At 39.3% G+C, this 12,347-nt stretch overlaps 1 pseudogene; it reads right to left on the bottom strand.

The window, feature by feature from the left end:
• LOC116081134 overlaps positions 1-2,341 on the bottom strand; it is a 4,301-nt pseudogene extending 1,960 nt beyond the window's left edge.
• Positions 2,342-12,347: the final 10,006 nt, after the last annotated feature.

Here is a 12,347-nt window from a genome sequence, read left to right on the forward strand (position 1 = left end):
CCCCCCCCCCCCCCGCCGCCGCCAGAGTAGCCTGTGTGTTCATTCCCAAGGAATGCTTGCTGGAATTGGGAAATGAGATACAGTGATCTGTGGTGGGAGAGAAGCTTGGAGGGCAGGATCTGTGTGACCCAACGGAGATGGGGGCAAGAGAGGAAGGGAGACTGCAACAGGGGATCTGCTTCAGAACTGGAAATGAGACTGGGTTGGGGAGAGTAAAGGTGGAGATGGAGATCGGGAGTTTACCTGCTTCCTGGATGAAATCTACTACATTTTTAAAATAATAAAACTGATTATTTTTATGTGTCTCTATACATCTGGTTTTAATCTTCTCACTTAATACATATACAAGGGAGTGGGGCCATCACTCATTGGCAGACTACTTATCTAGCATGTATAAGGCTCTAGGTTCAACCCTCAGCAAACACACACACACAAACACACACACACTCATGCACACATCTAAAAAAACACACATACAGGTACTCAGACACATGAGCACACACATGTATAGGTACATACATATGCACACATGCATACAAATACATATGTGTGCACACAGGTACACAAACATGCATATACACATAAAGGTATGCATATACATGTTGGGAACCATGAGAGCCCTGAGATAAACATCCTGCCCCAGCTAATTGAGAACCCTGAGATTAACATCCTGCCTGACAATCACAAGGATCCGGCTTGGCCCTGAGAAAAAGAACATTCACAGAAATCCACCCCCTCTCCACCTGTCACCCCGGAGCTCAACCCCAGAAGATTTTGTAACCTTCCATCTCCCTCCTTCCTCTCCCTCTCCCCTTGTAAACTTCCTTCTCCCTCCTTCCTCTCCCCCTCCCTCCAAGATTTTTGCTTTAAATATGCTCTCCTCAACCAAGTAAATGGCTCTTGACAAGCAATGCTTCCTTGAGTCCTGTCGTCTCTCTCGCCCATTCTTTATTCACAGGTTGTGACCCTCCTTGTTCCCCCGAATAACGTGACCTGCAGGCCAGGTCATACACATGTACAGGCACACATATGCACACATACTTATATACATAAGTATATGTATATGCATATACAGGTATACACACGTGTGTACACACATCTTTAAAGTTTTGAGTTTGAAACAACTTTTAGGTTCTTCATCAATATGGATTTTCAATTATTTTATATAAAGCCAATCATGAAAGCTCTGAACATAAGCCACTTGCAGCAGAGATGAAAAAAGAGTGGGTTTCTCCAGTTCTTTATTCAATGTCTGTAGTTTACGATTACTACTGAAAATCTGCTATGTGTTGATTTGCACAAATCACCCACCTTTGGAGGTGCAATGATTTGGCCTGGTCACTGGGGATCCACTTAGCATCTTGGAAGAACCAATTAAATAAATGGGCCCTTGTGGCCCAAAGAAGCTAATGGAGCCGCTTCTTCAATAATAAAACATGCCATTTCCTTTTGACAAGATAGCAGTTAATTTCTAATCTGAAAAATAGGAGCTGCCAACATTGGCTGTGTATTTCCTTTCGAATATGTGGCTGATGACTCAGAATTACAGTTTTTTAGCCAACTTACCTATATTCAATTTTAAACTCTTCACTGAGTTGAGATGAAATGGAAAATGTGAAGGCGCAGGTATTTTGCTACATCTCTAATCCCCATCCCTTAATGCCTTTAGCCCTCTGCCATGTTTTCAAATGACTCTATTTTAGAGTAGCAGCAATCCCTGTTTCTGGTCTTACTGCCAAGAACACTGACAGCTAATGTAAGCTCTGGAATCTTTGGGAGACCTAAATTAATTATTTGCTTTCTTTCAAAATTAAAATTAGGGCCAGGCATTGTAGCACACACCTTTCTTTATCCCAGTACTCCAGAAGCAGAGGCAGGAAGATCTTTATGAATTCAAGACCAGCCTGGTCTACATAGCAAGGACCAGCCTAGCTAAAGCTAAATTGTAAAATAAAATAAAAGACTAAAATTATCCTATGAATTACATTAAATCTGAAGATTATACTTGAACAACATTGTATGTCTTTTTACATAACTGTTTTTTCATTCCTTGTGTCTATATCACTGTCCTTAGGAGATGTCATCTTTGACTCTCCCATACATGACATCATATATCCAACATCATCCCCTTCCCTTATCCACAATCACAGATACCTGTGCAAACACACACACACACACACACACACACACACACAAAGAGGGGACACAATCACTCTGAATATTTTTCTTTATGATACTAATGAAAATATATAGTCATCTTGTTTACCTGTTTCCTATCTTTCTTACAAGTTTCACAAGGGCAATAATCCACCTACCTTATACATAGATGTTGCCAGCGCATGTATAGTGCGGGGCTCACAGAAGGCACAAGTATTTATTGAGTTGATGAGACAAACTGTCAGGGTTTCTATTCCTACACAAACATCATGACCAAGAAGCAAGTTGGGAAGAAAAGGGTTTACTCAGCTTACACTTCTACATTGCTATTCATCACCAAAGAAAGTCACACTGGAACTCAAGCAGGTCAGAAAGCAGGAACTGATGCAGAGGTCATGGAGGGATATTACTTAGTGGCTTGCTTGCTCTGGTTTGCTCAGCCTGCTTTATAGAACCCAAGACGACCAGCCCAGGAATGGTACCATCCACAATTGGCCCTCCCCCCTTGATCACTAATTGAGAAAATGCCTTACAGCTGGATCTCATGGAGGCATTTCCTCAAGGGAGGCTCCTTTCTCTAGCTTGTGACAAATTAATACATAAAACCAGCCAGTACACAAAACTCAAAACAAAACTTTATCTATTATAAACTGAACATGCTATGCAAACAGTTTAAATCTTGCAGTCTATGAGGAGCCCATGTCAGCATTCCTGTGTAGATAGGGATGTGTCACTATGACATTGTAATGAGCATTTATTGAAAATTTTTCTGCCTGTCAGACACTCCATGTTATGGATGAGTGAATTAATGAATCAATCCTGGAATTCCATTGTACCTCCATGATTAGAGGAACCCAAGAGAATTTTAAAGATTAGACTGAAATCAAATAATCTTGCCTTAATTTGGGCTTAAAGTTTCTTAGGATGACATCATTAGGTACTGCCTTTATTTCTTTTCATGTACACTATGGTTTAAATATGACCAGAAGCTGACAAGACACGTGATTAGATTTTTTTCATTGTAATGGTGTAAATAGGCCATTATTTAATCATTAATTTTTAATGTTAAAACTCTATAATCATTTCAAATTCTTCTTAAAATGTTTTTAAAATTTCATTCCTCTATTTGTGGGTATGCATATCTGTGTGTATGTGTGCATGTGGGTATGTGTATATATGTGTTTGCATATATATGTGTGCATAATATGTGTAGTTGTACGTACCAGTACATGTATATCCATATGTTTACATGTGAGTGCATGAGCATATATATGTTTGAGATATGTGCGTGTGTACATTGTGCAAGTGTGTGCATGGTTATGTGTGTGTATTGTGCAAGTATGTGGTTTTGTATGTATGTGTATGTATGTGTATACACGTGTGTAGTTTATGTATGTGTATGTGAGTGTTTGTGCACATGTACGTATGTGTGTGCATTTGTACATGTGTGTATGTGTGTGTATGTGTGTATATGTGTGTGTGTGTGCGTGTGTGTGTGTGTAGGCCAGAGAACATCTTGTGGAAGTCAGTTGTTCTGTCTTTCCATCTTGTGGTTTCTAGAGATCAAATTCAGGTCACTGGGCTTGGGGGCAAGAGAACCATTTTACTGCTATATCTTCAAATTCTCAACAAAATATCATCCACTTGCAGAGAAAAATTCAAAACTGTCAGGATGCCATGCAACATTTTAAAATGTATGTAAGCAATTATTGTAGAAAACACCAAAATCACACTACTTCCTGTTCTAAGATGTCCTTAAGTGCATGAGATGTATCTTCATGGAACGAAGCACAAAGCAGAGAGTGCTAGTTAATTTATCAACTCTCCAATTCACTGCTGAACTGATCAACAGCAGAACATATAGGTCTTCTGGCTATTTTGTATAGTCTTTATTAAAAGAAATAACAGAAAAACATTTCCATTGCCTTCCACATCTGCACCATTATTTAAAGAGCACGCACACTCACATAATTCTTCACAGAGATACATCTCTTCCAACCTATTTTTGTTTCCAATGAGAGCACAGCTGTCTTTCATTAGACATGTTTAACTTGCCAGCTCTCTGTATGCAGAGTTTTACATGCTTAACAGAAGATTTTAATACAGTTTTAGCTTCTGCTTGAGATAAATCAAACTCAAAGTGACAAATAAGGAAGTGTCTGCAAGAAGTGGGGGGTTGTCTGATTTAAAACTCTGAGAGGCTTGGAGAGCCTTCAATCTCAGATTGCACAAACACACATTTTATTCAGCAAGACGTGAGAGATACTTTATGGTGGGGTTGTTCTTTTTTAAATTCACTAGATGCAACTGAGAACAATCTAAAGCTATAATATATTAATAAGATTAGCCAGGGATAGAGGAAGAAAAACTGGTAATCTAAGTAGTATAATTTATCAAATGCTTTAGAGATGTTACATAAACATTTTCTAATCTTAAATGCCTTCCCTGGCTACCTTGTTTTCATTTTTCTCTATTATACTCACTACCAGCTCTTTTTGTGTGTGCATATACAGTCCAAACACTTCTTGATTATTAGGAAGCATGATTGTATATAAATGCAAAGCAGTTTGATATTATGCAGGGTGAATGGCTGGCATGCACATTTTACTACATGGACCTACCTTATGACCTTCCTGCAGCTTGATGAAAATTCAGACTTTTAAAACAGCTTGTTTGTCCAATGAGTATAGTTTTTTTTTTTCTTTGCCTCTCCAAATTAATTACCTATAATAACATTTTGTCCTTTTGTCTAAAGATGGATTCATTCCCATAGTAGCCTGTTTCATACTTTAAAAAAAAAAATCTCTAATAATCACATATGCTTAATCCAAATTTTGAAAATTCAATGCTTGGCAGTTATGCTAGCCAGCCTCCCTTCTCTCTGACACAAATACATAGAAGAAATAACTTAATTTATTTTGTAGCAAATAAATTACTGAAGAGAACAATGTCTTTAGAAACAATAGCAAGAATCTCCTTAAAAGAGTTAGTTTTACCAAGAGTATGCTAACATGCCAGGTGATATGACACACTGAAAAGGACACACTTCCATGAAGACACAATGAAACAAGTGTGTTCACTTAGGCTGTCACCAGAATCTCTCACCATGGGAAAGTGAGCACAGATTGAGAGACTTATATAGAACAATTTGCCTGTCCTCTACAAAATTGTGACCATTATTGGTGAGCTGGTGCAACTAAGATAGACAAGAAGGGCTTAGGGAGATGTCTCAGTGTGTAAAATGCTACCTTACAAGTGTGAGGACCTGTGCTCACATCCATATCACTCACAAATGCTGAGCATAGCAACTCATGTCTATACCAATAAATCGTACTGGGGAGGATGGAGACAGATGGAGCCAACCAGATCCCAGGGACTTGCTGACCAGCCAGCCTGGCCCTGGTTCAACAAGAGATCTTGCTTCTGAAAATTAAATGGAGATCAATAGAAAAAGATGCTCAGTGTTGGGTTCTGGCCTCCATACATGCACAAAAACCCTCTCTCACCCACACAAAAGAAACTAAAAAGACAATAGTTAAGCACAAGATGTAATTCAGTTTAATGCTGGAGAGGGAGCAAAGGAGCTTTGCTTTTACTTGTTTGTGTTTATCTTTCTCTAAAGAACATTATTGAGGCAAATGGTAAAATTGAATACAAGCTTATTTTAGATGATCACTATTGGATAAACCTTAAATTTTCTGAAATTGAAATTCTTGAGTTTCCTTAATCTGCTAATACACAAGACAATGTAAAGATGTGTACTATAACTATTTAGAAATGAAGAGTCAGGATACCTGGACACTGGTTGAAGACAACTAGACAGATGGATGGACATAAATAAAGATAGCTGGATAGACTGATAGATGACAGATGGATCATAGGCAGAAAAAGCTAAAGCAAACACCAGAAAATGCTCTCCCATTTGGGGACCCTAAGTGAAGTGTATACAGGTGTTCATTGTTTTGTACATTTCTTAGTTTTATGCTTGACACTTTCAAAGCAAAAAGTAAAGTGAAGGACTGTTTGTATTCTACCTGGGACAATGGATTGAAGTGCATATTTACATATCAAAATAGACCTGGCCTCCAGGTTCTAGCAGCATTCCTCAGTCCCTACTTGGCATACCCAGCCCTTCAGCCCAGGGGCTGGGCTGCCCTTCCCCCCCACCCCAGGCTCTTCTCTATATAATCCAGACATTTTGCTCTATCTTTCTTTCCTTCTCTCTTCCTCTTCTTCCGCTTCCTCCTCTTTTTCCTCCTCCTTCTCCTCCTCTTCCTCCCACCACCTCTCTCTCTCTTTCTCTTTCCTCTCTCCCTCTCTTCTTCTCTTCTTTCTTTGTGAGCAAGCCCCCCCTCCCCTCACCCCCATAGGTGACTTCCCTGGCATCAGTCCTTGGGGCCAATGAACTCACCCTCTAGAGAGCAGCTTCCCAATAAACTTGCCTTGAATATATTCTAAGCTGGCTTAAATTAGCTCATTTCACCAGCAGAAAAGAAATAACCTATCAAGGACTATTGCAAACCATTTCACAGAGACAATCATGAAGGAAAACAGAAGCTAAGAAGAAATTATGCTTCTCAAATTTAGTGAATCTTTTCGTTTTTTTCTTAACATTGAGGTACAGTGTCAATATTGATTTTTTTTTCTTTCCTTTTGAGGCAGGATCTCCCTCAAGTCTTTGAGACTGGCTTCAGACTCCATTTTCAGCTTACCTTGTTGTCTTACTTAATTTTCTATTACTTCGCTACACCCTATGATCCAGACAATTTATAAAAGAAAGTATTTAATTGGCCTTATGGTTCCAGAAGATTAGAGTTTGTGACTTCAGAGTGAAGCATGGCAGTAGGAACTTCTGAGATCTCTTATCTCAGGCTAGAGGCAGAAAGATGGAGTACACTGAGAATGGCAGGAGGCTTTGGAAGCTTCAGTCTGTCCCTGTAAACACCCACTGCAGGGAGCCCACACCCCCCAACCTTTCTCAACTGGAACTGGCAACTGGCAACTGGAAACCAAGGATTCAAACATGGGAGCCTATGCACCAGACTTTTTTTTTTTTTTAGCATGCCCAGCTCGTTAAAATTTATTTATTTATTATATGTAAGTACTGTCTTCAGACACTCCAGAAGAGGGTATCAGATCCCATTACATATGGTTGTGAACCACCATGTGGTTGCTGGGATTCGAACTCAGGACCTTCAGAAGAGCAGTCGGTGCTCTTAACCGCTGAGCCATCTCACCAGTCCCCATAGGGCCATTCTTATTCAAACCACCACACTAGTGTTGATAGCACTGACATGTACCACCACAGCTGGCTAATAATGAACATTTTTTTAAAGTAAGTTTTGAACTCTGTTTAGTTTGGAGTATATGTTTATTGCTCCAAATTATCTGCCAAAGTGTTTTAGTTACTTTTGACATAGCTACCCACTTTGGGAGTGTACTTAAGAGTCACAAATGTGAATACCTGAGATGTTTTTCAAATATGCCTTTCTTTTTTCAACTTTTAAGTTACATCTAACTGTGTGCATTTATTTTGTATGTACATGTTTGGGGCTTTACACATGCTGCAGTGGTTGTGTGGAGGACAAAGGACAACTTTCAGGAGTAGGTTCTTTGCTTCCACCATGTGGTTCCCAAGGATTGAACTCTGATCATCAGGATTTGGTGCCTTTACCTGGTGAGCCATCTTACTGGCTCAGGGAAATGGTTTTGATTTTATCATTAATGTTATTTTTTTTTCAATTTCTAAAGGAGATACTGATATACTCTATAACAAAGTATTAGCAAGGTATCTGTTAACCTATACAACATCAATAAAAATTAGATTACTATTTATTTCTTCTGCTTGGTCTTTTGTATTTATTTGTCTCAAAAGCCTTTTTTTCTACTGCCTTTATTGCTTAGGCTTCGAAAGTACCTGCATGGTCTTTATATGCAATAATTTTTATTTAACAGTATATTATCCAGGGTTCTCTAGAGTAACAGAACTTATAGAATGAATCTCTCTCTAAATATAGAAACGGAATATATTAAAATGAGTTATAGGCCTTGGTCAGACTAATCCAACAAAGACTGTCTATAAATGGAAGGGCTAAGAATCTCCCATAGTTTTTCAGTCCACAAGGATGTCTCAGCTGGTCTTCAATATACGCTGGAATCCTGAGGAAGTAGGCTTAATGCCAGTGAAGAAATGGACTCATACCAAGGTGAAAACAAGCAGGCAAAGAGCAAAAGCTTCCTTCTTCCATGTCCTTATACAGCAGAAGGTATAGCCTAGAAGCGGGTATTCCCACTTCAAAAGATCTAAATTAAAGGTGTGTCTTCCTACCCCAAATATCTAGACTAGAAGTGGATTTTTCTACTTCAAATGAAGCAAAAATCCCTCAGAGATGTGCCCCATTTTGGGTTTTAGTTAATTTCAGATGTCATCAAGTTGACAATCAAGAATAACCACCACAACTTGTTTCAAGACACAATTTAGATTTCTGTATCAGTCAATAGCAAAACCTACACTTAAGCTTACAAATGAAGCAAACTTAATGGTTCTTTTTCCAAGTTGGTAGCGCCTTTGCTGGTGCTCCAAGACTTGGCAGGCTTCCTGTGTGTCACATCTAAGTCCATTCTTCTTAAAGTAAGCTCAGGAGAAGAGCATTGTATTCATGGGCCCAACTTTTTTCACAGCTCTCCCAACCCATGAGCTCCCAGAATACAAGCAAATGAATGATTCCCTCCTACACTCATGTGTATCTCAATTTGGCTATGTAACTGGTTTTAACCAATGAAACAATAGTCAGTGCTATGCAAGCAGATGTTTAAAGAGCTTGGACTCTCCCTGGGTGACCTTGGAACCTCTGTTATTACCACTGTGGAAGCAAGCCCTAAAGTCAGGTAATGAAAAGCATGTGGTACCTTTACTCACTCACACTTTTAACATTGAAGCCTAGCTTTTCAGCTAAGTTCTAAAAGCCAAAGTGGCATGATCAAACCTGACTAGGACCAGTGGGAGTTCCTCCCTGTAGAACCCACCCAAATTTTATGAATCCTATCTATCTATCTATCTATCTATCTATCTATCTATCTATCTATCTATCATTTATTGATCTATCTATCCATCTAAGCTTCTGCTCTTAAGGCTTTATTTTTAAAAAATAGACAATTAGTGCAAAAACTAGTAATTAACAGTGACATACTTCTTTAAAAAAAACAGAAAACAGTATTATGGCTTTAGAATCAGGTGGCTGATGAAGGCTATGTAAAACAGTGAGAACATTTCTGTTGAGTTCATGGTAACAAAACTGTAACAGGCTAGAGAGTGCACCATTCTGAGTGAATTGGCTCTGGGACAGTTTAGAAAAACATCACTGATAGTAATTAATAAATTTCTGGATTGGGTGGATGTGATGGCCTCACTTAAAGTCAGACATATTAATTGGCTTATTTTTGCTGTCCATCATAAGGTACTAGTAAGGACAGACGCACTTAAGGAAGTAGTGAGGGGCCAGAACATGCTGAAAAGAAAGTACATTGTTCCTTATCTTCCATCTCCCCAGTCAATAAAAAAAAAAGTCAACATAAGAAATGGCTTCAGGGTAAAGATCAAATCATAGTGTGACTGCAAGTTCCTTTGTTAAGAACTCTGAAATCTCTAAGGTTGTAGTTAATGCTTTCAGACAAAAATGGCTTTTAAGGCTTAGAAGGCTATGTTCATCAGCAGGCTAACACACCATGGCAAAAAGGAGCCTTTCATAGGCTCATTGTGGATGAGCTTCTGTGGCACCAAAGGAACCTGTATTGGCTTTCTAGGAGGCTCTTGGAAGGTTAAAGTCACTTGTAAAAGCAGAAGTGCTACCATCTTAGACTAAAATGTTCACATTGGCTCAAGACAGTAAAGAGAATCCTGGGATCCAAAACAAGCTTCTATAGGAAATGGAGGCTGAGGCTAGAGAAGACATTCAGCTGAGTACAGATGACATTTCTCAATTTTCTTAAAGAAAATGCTATTTGCCAGTTTGAATTAAGGGTTGTAAAGAATAGTAAGCTGACTACCAAACCCACAGAATAGTAAAGAGCCAGCAGGAAAGGCTCCTAAGGAGCGATCTTAGCACCATCAAGTAGAATTCTCTCACCTTGGCATTCAAGTATCCAAATGTAAACCTGTATGGATTTTAGAATCTCTGAGTGGGTGAGGGTGCTCATGTGCCATGGTGCATGTGTGAACATCAGGAACACATTCAAGGACCACCATATGGTACCCAGGGATTGAATGCAGATCACTATGAGGCTTTGCTGCAAGCGCCTTTACCCATGGAGCATTCTTGCTAGTTTTAAATGGTAGTTGTAAACTGTTGAATTTAAGATGCACAGAATTCATAGCAAAAAATCATTCTAGGTCATGACCAGCAAACTACATCCCAAAGATCAAATCTAGTCTACTGTGTTGTTTTGTACAACCTGCAAAGATCTGAAAATGATTGGGGAAGCTGGGTGCAGATGTGTATACCTGTAATGCTAGCTCTCGAGGGACTGGGGTGGACAAGATATTGAGTTTGAGGCCAATCTAGGCTACCTACTGAGTTTTGGGCTACCCTGGGGCTACATAGCAAGCCCCTGTCACCATCAAAGAAAAAAAACCACAAAAACAAAAAACAGTGAAAAAGGAAGAAAAAAGATAGAGGAAAAATTAAAAGATGAAAATATTTTATGAATGTAAAACAATACAAATTTTAGTTTAGAAATAAATAAAATTTACTTGAACACGTTGGTTTCACCCTCAGGGACCAGTTGGATATTTGTGGCAGAGTCTGTGTCACCTACAAAAAGTGAAGTATGTGCTGTCTGGTTCTTTACAGAGAATCTGCGGAGCTCTGCTCCAGTTGTGACTCACAATTATTTACATGTGGTCAAAGGGAGCCCAAGCCTGACATGAGGAAGGAAAATGGGCATTCTGTGCCTTGTGAGCTTCCAGCCATCAGCCATACCACCTGAGACACCCTAGGCTAGAGCTTGGGAAAATCCGCCAGAAGGTGAGAGTGGCCAAGATAAAAAAAAAGTATGGTATTGAAACAAATCTGCCTAAGAGTATGAGGAAGGGATCTGGATTTACAGTAGCTCTCTACCCCTTCTGCATATCACAGCCATAGTAACACAGACACAAATGGAACATAGCAACAGAACTATGGCTTCCATAATCCAGCAGTTCCATAGTGCATTAAGAGAATTTAAGTTTTTATCAAAGCAATCTTCCTGTTAATATTCCCCAGGCACAGACACTGTGAAAGGGAGGGTGACAGATGCCTAGAAACAAGTGACTAATATCACTTTTATGGGCTTACTTTCATTTTTTCCTTACCTCTTTTCTAGTTAAAGTTGAATCTGACTGACTGTGATGCCAGGATGATGCCACTAGCTGAAGGCCCATGATACCAAACCCAGACTCTTTGCTGGCTGTTCTAGGTGTGGAGAGAAAAGACAGCAAGACGACAGTCATGAAATAAGGCAAAGGGAAAGGAGAGGAGGAAGAAAGAACAAAATCCCCAAACAAAACCTTATTATTCTAACCTCTTTACACTTACTCAGCTGTAGTACTGACGACTTGCATCTACCAGACAACTGCTGAAAAACTATTCTCAGTGGACCTGTAATCCTAGCTACTCAAGAGGCTGAGGCAAGAGTAGTTACTCAAGGTCTGCCTGAGCTGTGAGTTCAAGGCCTCCCTCAGCAACTTATTGATAACCTGTCTCAAAGTGCAAAGTATAAAGAAGCCTGAGGAAGAAGCTCAACGGTATGGAGCTTACTTGGCATGCACAAGGTTTGAAGTCCAAATTTATTGATATAAATAGAACTGCTACAGGTGAAGTCTGTAGTCACAAGGGATTTGGAAGTACCTTGGTCATTTAGGTACCTGCATTGCCTTCTAATCTGGGAAATTGGCAAGCCTCTGATTTAAGCAGCTACAACATTTTGTGTGTGTTTGTGTGTGTGATGCTAGCTAAACACTGTACTGCTTAACTATTCCCCAGTCACTTTGTTTTAAATTAAAGCTCTTTGATAATTTTTAAGTGACAGAACAAAAGTAAGAGTGTCAGAGTCAGTTCCTCTTCATTCAAGGAGCATATGAAGAAAAAATTTATTACTACAATAAAAACAAACAGGACTGGTGAGATAAAATGTTTGCTACACAAACATGACAA

The sequence above is a fragment of the Mastomys coucha genome, unplaced genomic scaffold (genome assembly GCF_008632895.1).
Source record: "Mastomys coucha isolate ucsf_1 unplaced genomic scaffold, UCSF_Mcou_1 pScaffold6, whole genome shotgun sequence".
NCBI classification, from domain to species: domain Eukaryota; kingdom Metazoa; phylum Chordata; class Mammalia; order Rodentia; family Muridae; genus Mastomys; species Mastomys coucha.